Raw genomic sequence first — 11,431 nt, forward strand, 5'->3', positions numbered from 1 at the left:
CAGGAGAAGAACAAGCTGTACCAGAAAGCACAAGCCATGCAGGGAGCATGGGGAAGGGAGACTGCACCCCAGAAGCCAGTGGAGGATGTGAGGGACATCCTGTCCCAGGACTGCAGCCACCTGGGGGTGGCTACACCACTATGTCACAATTCCACCCAAGTACTTCTTTTACCTGAGCAGGCTCAGATCTATCTCTCCCTCCCATCACCTCCCTAGTGTCCTCAGGTGCCCTCCTCTAACCACTCAGTCCTCTAAGCTATAACCTCATCCCAGCATGACTCAACCCCAAAGCAGGTGACATTAAAATCCAAGTGTGCAGGGGACCAGGTGCTGGCCTTTGCGTAGGCTGCTTAAATTCTCTGATCCTCAGCATAATTCTCTGGTACATAAAAATGAGGGCATGGTTCACTTCCAGCACTGGTGTGAGCATTCAGTGAGACTTATCACATTGACAGCATCAATTTAACTCGATTCCTGACACACAACTGGAGGTCATCTAATGGCAGTGTTCTCTTAGTCTCTGTCCCACTCTAGGAGGTGCAGGTGTGGGCAGGAACCCATCGTCCTATCCAGCTAGTCATGGTAAAGAGCCTAACCAGAATGAGAAGCCACCACAGTGGGACAAAAGTGTGGGAAACAAAATAAACAGCTCGATGCAGTAAGTATCACCTTCCGTGGCGGAAGACAAAGCTTCTCTAGCCTTGTGTTCTTTTCAACAGATCCCTAATAATTCCACCAAAGAGAATATCTGCATAATACCTGCAAATTATTACTAAGAAAAAATACTAAATAAACCCCCTACCTTTACTTGCCCCTGGTTGATTTAAAAACACTTAACGGTACTGGAGATGGAACTCATGACTGCCTGCTTGCAAGGCAAGCTTATGCTGCTAAGCTAAATCCCCAGCCCCTAAAAAAACACTAATTTTGGACTCCACACAACCAGGCAGTGCAGCAGCACTGGTTTCCCACTAGCTCTGCTGTGGGCTGCTCACCTGATACATGGTTTGTGATAAGTGACAGTGGCCTCACTTACTTCCCAGCAACCTAACAGCCATTTTTGTTGAGAACCCTGACTCTCTCTTCACCTGGGCCTGCAGGCACTATCTGACCATGAGTGAGCAAGATAAAGGCTTGGTCTTCATGCTGCATCTGTTCCTTTTGGCTCCATAACCTCGGGTGAGTCTACTCAGGTCTGGATGAAGACATGTTGGTTGCCTGTTGTCTGTCTCCCTCTCCTCTTCCTCTCTCTCTCCTCTTCCCCCTGTCTCTTCCTACCCCACCCTTGTGTGCCTTCACCCGTAAATCCTTCAGCTCTATCCTGAGCCCTCTGACTGGAACCACAAGACCAAGATGTTTAAATGAGATAATGGCTCCAGCTGTAAAAAGTAACTCAGCAATCCCTAAGACAAACTGAGCGTGGCCACCTTGTGGGTCAAGTCTCACAGAGAAAAAATCATCACACGGAGACTGCTGGCCTTCAGGCTCTCCTGCGGGTCTACAAAAGCACACCGCTCCCCCTTTCTTGATCCCTGAGACTCCATCTGCAGGAGCCTCCTCCAGCCCAATGAATGTCCTGTGTATGTGTTTGCAGTGTGTGACTCAGCCTTGTTCCTACTGTCTCTGAGTTAAAAGGTCTCATCTGGTACCAAGCCCATCCACCCACAGTGTCTTCCATGACCTGGTTACCTGTGTCACTCACAGCTGGCTTTTTGGCTACCCTGGGCTGAAAAGCTTCCAGCTGTGGCACTGTCCACTCTGGTGGGAATCAGAGTGCCGAGCAGGACAGTGCAGGCCATGTGCAGGGCAGCTCAGGAGGCAGGTGGCAGAGCTGGGAAAGATCACCTCGGCCTTCATCCAAAGGAGCCCAGGGGAGCAGCTGGGGCAGAGCCTTTGGGAGGTGGCTAAGGTTAAACAAGGCCACAGGGACGTGGCCCTCACCCAGTGGGCTGTGGTTTATAAGAACAGCAAGAGAGACCAGAGCTGGGACGCCTCGTCTCTCCAGGGTCCTCCCAGGGAAGAAGGCCTGCTTCAGAAGGCTGCCCATCTTAAACTCCTCAGCCTGCTGAACCACGAGACAGACAAACACACATTTATTATCAAATTCTCAGCCTGTGGGGCTCAGCTATTGAAGATAGATGAAGAGGAAAAAGACTCAAAACCATTCAGAGGGACGGAAGCAAAGGGTATCCCTGGTCCAAGTCCTGACCCACCATCCAGGCTGCTTGCACAAGGGCTTAAAACTCCCAGGCCCTTGTTCTCTTCCCCCTCTTATTGCAAATGTGATTGTTAAACCATGAAGTAATCATGAGACTTCACTCTGCAGACCATTACAACTGACTTGACCACAAAGTTGCAGATAGGCTGGTCCGCACGTGGGTCCTTCTTGTGTGCTGATGATGGTCAAAGCCAAACTCTTAAAACACTCAATGTGCTCAACCAAATCCGGGCATTCTGATGTGTTTTTCTCCCATCTCTTTCCATGCGTTCCTCTTTTCTCCACTTGCCCACCAGAGAACAAGGTCACCGAGGTTAGGATAAGCTGGGAGGTGTGGGGTCACAGGGGCGCTAGAGGAATCTGATCAGATGGCTAGCACACTCAGACAGGGTCTCAGATGGGACTTGCACATCACAGGATTGTGTCCCACCAGAAAGGGACCTTCCGGTCCTAACTCCAGTGCCTCTAGACAGGACCTTATTTGGAGAGAAGGTCCTACTGACAGGCTCCATTTAAGTGAGGTCACAAGTCATAACTGTGGGGGCTGGGGGTTTAGCTCAGCGGCATAAGCACCTGCCTTGCAAGCAGGTAGTCACGAGTTCGATCCCTGGTACCGATAAAAAAGAAAAAGACCAAAAAAAAATAAAAAAATAAAAAAAACAAGTCATAACTGTGACGGATGGCTCTGCCCTCCTCTTCCACACAAAGGGGAAGCCCAAGGTGGCCCCAGCTGGCCCCAGGCTGATCTCCCCTGAGAACACAGCGATGCCCACCAGAGCCCTCCTACTGGATGACAAAAAGTGTAAATTCAGGGAGTGTGTGTGCACACGTGTGCAACTGTGTGTGCATGCATGCTGATTGTGTGCACACAGGCATGTATCTAAGAATGTGTGTGGGTGTGTGCACACAGTGTGTGGGTGAGATGGGATGTGTGCAGGAGCATGTGAGCAGTTATAGGTGTGTATAGTAGTATCCCCATGTGTGGGCATATGAGCGTGTGGACAGGTGGGAGGTGTGTGTACACACATATGCATTCCTGTGTAGGTGTGTGTGTGGAGTGTGCATCCACAGGTGTGTCACAGGTGGGGGCGGAGTGCCAGCTCCTCTCCCAGAGGCCAGCCCTGAGCCTTGTGGTGTGAGCAGAGACTTGGTGCTGACTCCTGCGGGGAGCCTGCCGAGGTTGCACGGGGCTGAGACTGAGGACCCCTGCAAGCTCCTAGAAGGCAGGTACCCAGACATTTCCTGCCAGGTCTCCAGCACCTGCTGCCTGTGCTCTGCAGAGTAGGGTCGGCCTCACACGTCGGTGCTGGCCGGCTCTGTCCCCTCCTTTGTCCCTGCTCAGGGGCCCTGCCTGCTTCTGGCCACACTCTGGAGAAAGTTCTACCCTCACTTCTAAAACTATGTTAGGGTTGGTCTGTCCAGGGTCTTATTTTCACATTTGGGGAGGAAGTGCACCCATTCTGCTCATAGGCTGTGGAATTAGATGCAGCTGGGTCTCAACCTCGAGCGCCAGCTACCCAAGCTGGCAGGCCCTAGCCTGGGAACCCTCAAAAAAAGGGGTCTGGGCAGGTGTTAAGTTTCCTTCATTTAACATGAAGGAAACTTTTCAAGGCTGGGAGAGTATCCTGGGTTACCAGGGTGACCCCATGGGCTATCAAACCCTAGAGGGGAGAGACAGAGGGACATCAGACACACAGAAGAGGGCCAGAGACTAGAGTATGATATGGCCGTGAGCAGAAAGTGGGAAGCAAATCCTCCTGGAGCCTCCCCAGCAGGCAGCATGGCTGTGGTGGCCCTGCCAGTACCTTCATCCTGGACCCAAGGAACAACTGCTGGTCCCCCTGAACAGTGAGAAAATACATTTTCATTGTCTTAAGCTCTAGTTTATGGCCACTTGTCACAGCAGCTCGGGAGATTAACACTGATTCTAACCCCAGGAGGAAGAGAGCCTGCACCCTGCTGCAGAGCTACCCAGCAGTGCCCGAGGGAACAGGAACAGGGAAGCAGCTGACATCACCATAGCAACCTGGGACACCAAATGTCCACTGGTGTTGTGAGCTCATGTGATTTCTAGAGGGAAACTGGAACTGCCCCACACTGGGCCTCCTTTCCACAGGTTGCAGTATCACCTCAGCTGGGTGACACACAAGCGCACTCTCCCTCCCACCCCTCACCACATCTGTGCCACCTCTGCCAGCCCGGGGGCTTCACAAGAGAAGGGATCACACCAACAAGCTCAGACTCCAGCTCTGGATCCAGCTCACACCTGGCTGCTCAGGCTGCTCACAGACACGATCACGTGAAAGCCCAGCTCCAGCTGGATGAAATGCATAGGCTGTAACTAGAACCGTCAGCCACTAGGTTGGACTCCAGGGTCCGTAGGGTCTACGTGATTTTCTCTAGCATCTCCCTAATTTCCAAAACCCCTTCCTTACCACAGCAAGATGGCTGCTGGACCCCTGCTGCAGCATCACGCTGCAGCACCCCAGAAGAAAAGCGCTCCTCTTTCCCCCAATGAAGCACAAACGCACCAGCTTCCATCAGTGGAAACCACCCACCCTTGACAACCATTTAGGCAAGAGTAGTCTGTGGCCAGATGTGTGGGCCGAGCCCCCACCATGGCAGCTGGAGACCAAGTGGTTCCCCCGGAAAGCTTGGCTGACACCACCAGCGGAGTCCAGGGTGGTCCTCATCAGAGAGTTTCCAGGTGGATTCTCATGGCGACACCTCCCAGCCACATCTTTGGACCTGGGAGTCAACACTGGGGCAAACCCAACAGCACCCCACTGTTAGTGAGGAGCTGCTCCTGCTCCAGGAGCACAGTGTTAGAAGGGAGCACACAGGCTCAGCTTGCGGGGCTTTGGAGGAGGCATCTTTGGTGGAGCCATCATTGCTATTGTCAAATGTACACATCACATCCGGCACTCACAGTGAACTCTACCCTCAACTGTTATAGTCAGGGATTTGCAAGGAGAGCAAGACAATACAGGACACATAATTTATAGTATTATTTTATAATGGTCAGCCCGAGTTAAATGTAAGAGAACGAGTGCAGAAAATCATCCACACACTAAGACACAAAGAATCCAGCTGAGGGCCTGAATCCCATGGCAATGTCCTACATGAGTCCAGCTGAAAACCTAGAGCTCAAGACAATTCCCCCCACGAGCCCACAAAAACATCTCATGGAAGTCTGTTTCACAGATCTGTACTGGCAAGGTCCAAAGGTTAGTGGTGGATGCCAGAAAGTCTATGCAGGCAGGCTGAGTGTTCTGCACCGGAGCCAGGAAGCACCACTCAAAGTAAGAACCAGAGCTCCCACAAGAAGTATCACAGAGGGGCTGGGGATTTAGCTCAGCAGCATAAGTGCCTTCCTTGCAAGCAGGCAGTCGTGAGTTCAATCCCCGATCCCGATAAAAAGGAAAAAGACAAAAAAAAAAAAAGAAGTATCACAGCCATCCTCAGTGACAAGGACACCCTGAGGTCCTGAGCTCCTTTGACAATGAGAGCAGCTGAGTCCCTATCAGAAAGCCAGCATGACAACTTCTCCTGGAGACTGAGCCGCACACATCTTCCCCTCTGGAGCCAGGAAGCGGTAAAGTGAGGACCAGGGCTCCCCAAAGTGACCCTCAGCCACAGTAAGATCCCAAGCTCCGCGGAGGGTGAGCACGGCTGAGTTCATGTCAGGAAAGAAGCTCGACAGCTCCTCCAGGTGAACCCATGGCAACAGGAGGCCCAACAGCACCACAGAGAACCACCAGCTCCACATCCTCCTCTGCAGCTCTCCTTTCTATCTTGGCAGCAGTCCTCAGGGGGGCCATCCCTGCTCAGCACCACACTGATCCAGTTCAGCTGGGATTACAAGGTGACCACCAGTCATCAACCCACCACACTCAGCCAAGGGACTGAAATGTACTTTCTTCCCCACAGGCTATGGTGAATCCTTGCTCCCAAATACTCGTTCACGTCTAGGGAAACAACCAATGCAGATCTTCCTCCACAAACAGCAGGTAACCAACTGTTGGCCCCTAACCCATAGGCAGAAAGCAACGCTGCAGATTTCCATGATGAGCTGACAGCCACTGCAGGACAGGCATCCTGGAGAGTGAAATCACAGTCTCATTTTCACTCTAAAAGTGCTGGTGCAGTATCCCTTGAAAAGAATAAATGGCCGGGCACTGAGGAATGAGTGGAAATGTTTGGGAGAGATGTGTATCCCGTAAAGCTGAGGGAACAGTGAATGTGGCTTGACATGAGATGCAGGAATGCGGAGACCACGCTGGGCTCTCGGACACAAAGCACACAGCCTGCATTGGCGGGTTTCTGCTCATGCGAAACTGGTTCTAGGTGGTGACCCTTGGTGGGAGATGTGTGTGCAGGGAGCAGGGAGCAGGGAGCACATTCAACCACAGACTTATCTTATTCCATTTCCCATACCACGCTGAACGGTTTTCTGGGCCTTTTGAGTTTTTGCCAGCTAATTGGATAGAAAATTGTCCCCAAGATGCAGTGGCTTTTCACCTGAGATTCGTGGTTTGGCAAACTGTTGGATGTTGAATGGTTCTTCTGGTCTCGTCCAGATTACATGACCACTAGGGACACCGTGGCAAGGTGCCACAGAATGGGGGGCTTAGGCAATGCACATTTATTCGTTCTTATCCTGGAAGCTGGAAGTCTTGATGCCCAGAAGTCTTCGGGGCAGATCTGGCTTATCAATGGCTACTTTCCCCCTTCATCTTCCCATCTGCACCTGTATCCAAATCTCCTTTCTGCATAACGATGCTGTGCTATACGGAGTCCCAGAGAATTCCAGCAAATACAGCCAGGGCTCTGGTACCCATGGAAGACTTTGTTGAAAACTAAAATGCATGAGCTCTTGTCAAGGGGAAAATCCGAATCTCCAGGGCTTCTGCCCCCTTTGTCATTTAGATTGCATGCGTCCTGAAAGCCAGGAGAGGCCCTGCTTTTGGAGACAGCATACAGGAGGCCAAGTAAAAGAATTTGCTGCAGCACGGATGACACAAAGATAAGAGTTTATTCAGCACAGTGTACAAGAGGGGGCTGGAGGTTTAGCTCAGCGGCATAAGCACCTGCTTTGCAAGCAGGCAGTTGTGAGTTCAATCCCCGGTACTGATAAAAAGGAAAAAGACAAAAAAAAAAAAAAAAAAGAGGGACGGCAGGGGTGTTTGAGAGGTGCTGCACGTTTAGGTAGCGATCAGGCTTTTATAAAGGTTTGAGGATGCTGGAAAAAGGTCTAGGAAGGAAAGGACACCTGTTCCCAGAGGATTCAGCTCCTTGTGGAGACTTCAGGAGCACCTCACTGAGCCTAAAGTCACAGGATTAGAAGGTGTGACCTAACAGGACCAGTCCCCAGCCTCACAGAGGCCTTTCCCTAGAGGCAGGGAGGTATACACATTCACTCCCGGAGAGCATGGGTTGGTCCCACTGGGAGGACCCATCCGACCTTAGAGGTCTGCTCTGATCCTGTGTAGTTCCAGGTCAGCATTACTGTAACTACCATGTGCATGGGGCACAGTGGGCTGGCTCCATGGCGAGTTTTCCTGCTAAAGGTGTCCACCCTTCTGTAGCCAGGGTAGCCAGGATGGGACCACACCTCGATCTTCCTGTGGGCTGTGTGTCTCTCTACATACGTGGGAGCTGGGCCCTTTATGGAGACATGAGAGAAATGCAACTTCAAAGAGACCCCATCCTCCTCCAATTTCCCTGCACTAAGTGCTTCCTGGGGACCCTGTGGGACCACCCACCTTGACCCACACTCCCCTCAGGGCCCGCTCCAATCCCAACTTGGCTGACCTGCTGCGTTTTCTGCCCCTCCCCCTCACCATGCACCATGCCACATTGCCATGCCTGGGTGCCAAGAAGGGCCTGACCTGGTGCCCAAGGTGCAGGAACTCTATCCCTCTCCTCCTGGGATCCTGGAATGCTCCCTGAGCTGGCCTGCTTCAGTGTAGGAGACAGAAGGCCAAGGGCACCACAGCAGCACCCTTTATCGCCCCCCCCCCCCAGAGCCATCCAACCCGTGGCCATTCAGGGGTACCAGGTCCTGACGAGGATGCGGGAGTCAGACAAAGCCCATCCTCTCCATGGGAGGAGTCATTTTATGAAAAATAAACAGACTGGGTGATAAGCACCATGAAGCAAAAGGTAGGGGGTCTCAAGGTGCAGGAGGGGCCACGGGCCTGGCCTCTGTCCTCACAGCCACAAGGCAGAACCTAAGGTGGCAGCCTGAGTACCACAGCCCTCTCCCTCACCCACTCTGTCTTCCTGTCCTCACGAACAACGTCCAGGACCTGGGGGGACACGAGCCCACATAAGGAGCTCACGGAAGATGCAGCCCACACGCTGGGTTCTGCTGTACTAACTGGCACTATCCCTGGGAAAAGCCCTGTTTTCCTCCTTGTGCTCTGACCGGCGGTGGCGCCCTGCCTCGCTGCTTCGTGCAGCTCCTCTTCCTTCGGAAGCTCTTTCCTTTGCTCCTCACCTTGAGCAGCGTCCCTGTGACTGGCTCGCCGCGGCCTGCACAGACGTCGGGACACAGGCTCTTGGGCTCTGCGCCAGTCCCGCGCACACCTCCTCCGGGCAGAGGCAGCGCTCTCTGCACCCTGGACAGGCAGCACTCTGCCCAACACAGCTGGGTGCAGCTCTGTTGAGACCGTGTTTGCTAGGTGCTGGGACGTTCGCCACGATTCTGAAGCGCCAGGAAAGATCTCCACAAGATTAAAATGCACTTATTTCCACACTGAGTCGCTTGCCAACACACAGAAGCTGTGTTTTGAAGACAAGTTTTTCACTCCTGCCCTGTGCAACGGCTCGGATGCTTTGGGACAGCTGGCGCGCTGCTGCCACCTACTGGGCATTTACCCCTGCGTAAACCCAGCCTGGCTCCTCCAGATCCCTGGTGTCTGCCCACCAAGATGGGCCTTGCTGCATCCTAAACACGCGGAGGTACCTCATTTCCCGTGGTATTTCTCTAAGTGTCAGTGCATGTGAGCGGCCCCTCAAACCCGCATGCTTTAGGAGGCTTATTTTTTTCTCTAGTATATCGTTTTTCTCCTCCACTAATGACTTCTTCCCCCCTTACAGTAAACTGCCTCTTGCTCTTTCTATCACAGCTACATGCCGCTGGCCAAAGCCAAGCCCAAACATGCTCGTCCACAGCAGACCTGGGGAAGCCATGCTGCTCAGGGTGGTGGGTGAACAGGCTTCCTCCCCAGTCCAAACAAACGCTGGCGGGTGCCGGCCGTTTGCACTTCTAAAATGCACATTTCCCCAGCTTCCAAGAGACTTCTGCGCAACGCCACCCCTGCCTCCATCCATCTGCTCCCCGCTTGTTTCATCACATGGCTGAGATTTGGGGTGGGGCTGGCTGCTTCCTGAGCCAAAGGAATTCCCCAGAAACTGTAAGCCCTTGTGCTGGCTTTGAGGCCAAACACACAGACCCTCACTCTTATTCCAACTACTGCAAAAAGAAAGATTCACCTTCCCTTTATTAAAGGGTTTTAACCTCTTCCATATGGAGGATCTGTCTATCCCTCAATTAATACCTAAGAATAGGAGGAATAAAACTTGAAATGTGAAGAAAAATGTGGAATATCACATTGATGCCTCCCTATATGTGAATAAATAGCCTGTATTTCTAATCCTAATTTCTGTACATGATTTCAGTTTGTATCCAGACTCAGTTGCTCAAGAATATTCAGTTGTTCTGGAATGTTTACATTCTGGAACACAACAGAACCGCCTCCAAACATTCATGAAGTGCAAACTTCAGCTTTTAATGAGAAAACCAGAGAAAGACACCTGAGATGTTGGAAGTCCATACAAAGGAGATTCGGTTAGACAGAAGGAGCAGGACAGGAGGATTCGAAACTGGACCTCCATGTTGGTTCTAAGAGAGGAGAACTGAAGCTTCGGGAGGGTCCAATCATCTGAATGAGGGGGGATCTGGAAGACTGGAATTCAAAGTCCCAGTGGTAAAATCAGAAATGAGTTGACTACCCAACACAAAACTTACGAAGGCCTTCGAGACAATAAAAGAATGTATCAGAGTCATATAGAAGCTGGAGGGAAGATCTGAAGGTGTTTGTCTGACTGCCTGGTTTTGTTTCAGTAAGTGGGGACCCAGCAGGATGGGTTTCACAGGTCTATTCCCTTTGGAAGCCCACTCTGACCCAGACCTTCCTCCTTGAAGTAGGGAATCTCCACCTCCATAGGTTTCTCTGCAGGCTTTCATAGTACAGAGGGAGCAAATAGTGATCCATGCAGTAAGATTTCACAGGAAGTGGAAAACTCCTTTGGTTCAATGCCAGCCTCTGACACTCCTCTTCCATGGAACTCTGAAGAGGAAGAACTGTTAGCTCAATGCCTTCCCAAGCTAAAGACCCAACTCCACCATTGCCAGGCCTGGATAGCATCCCTTCCTTCAACAGAAAACAAAACAGCAGCCTGGCACAGTGGCCCAGGTCTGAAGAGGACGGAGAGTTCGAGGCCATCCTGGACTAAATTGCCAGACTGTCTTCAAAAACCAGTTTTAAAAAATTAGAGATGTGTGAGACAGAAACAGACAAGCTATGACAGAAAGACTCTTCCAGCCACACCTTGTCATCAGATCCTGTGAGCTCTCTGCTAGATGAGCTTAACCAGAATCCCCTACCCTGGGTGTCTGAGCTCTCCCTAACTCAGACCAAACCCCTGGGTTCCCACGTTTTGTGGAGGTTCCTCAGCCCCCAGTAACTTTCCATTCTCCTGCCCCTCCTGCTTCTCTGTCCTCAGCCTCTGCCTTTCCTCCTCCTGAAAGTTGAGCCCTATCTCCACACAACTGCAAACCCCACTGCATTTCTGCAAGGGACATAATGTCCTGGTATCACCTGCAGCCACAGTCCCCAGTAGAGCCTGCCTTATAATTCCAACAAATGTCAGGACGAAGTTTCCCAAGCAGTTCTACTTTGGTGCCTAGGAATCCCTCAGGAACATCTGGAAAAGCATGTTTTTTTTTAGGGGTTCGGGTTGGAAGGGATTTGTGGTGAGAGGCCCTCAGCACGCCCTGGATTTTTCTGGCCACATAATTGTAAGATTTCAAAAGATCCAATTAAAGACTTTAATCCCACTCCCTTCCTATTTCGCATTCGCCCGCACAGTTAGGCGCACACCGCAGGGCAGTGACCACAATAACCACCAAGCGACTAATCCGTT

This window comes from Cavia porcellus, unplaced genomic scaffold (assembly GCF_034190915.1).
Source record: "Cavia porcellus strain 051 isolate PalLab524CR breed Dunkin Hartley unplaced genomic scaffold, mCavPor4.1 scaffold_24, whole genome shotgun sequence".
Taxonomy (NCBI): Eukaryota; Metazoa; Chordata; class Mammalia; order Rodentia; family Caviidae; genus Cavia; species Cavia porcellus.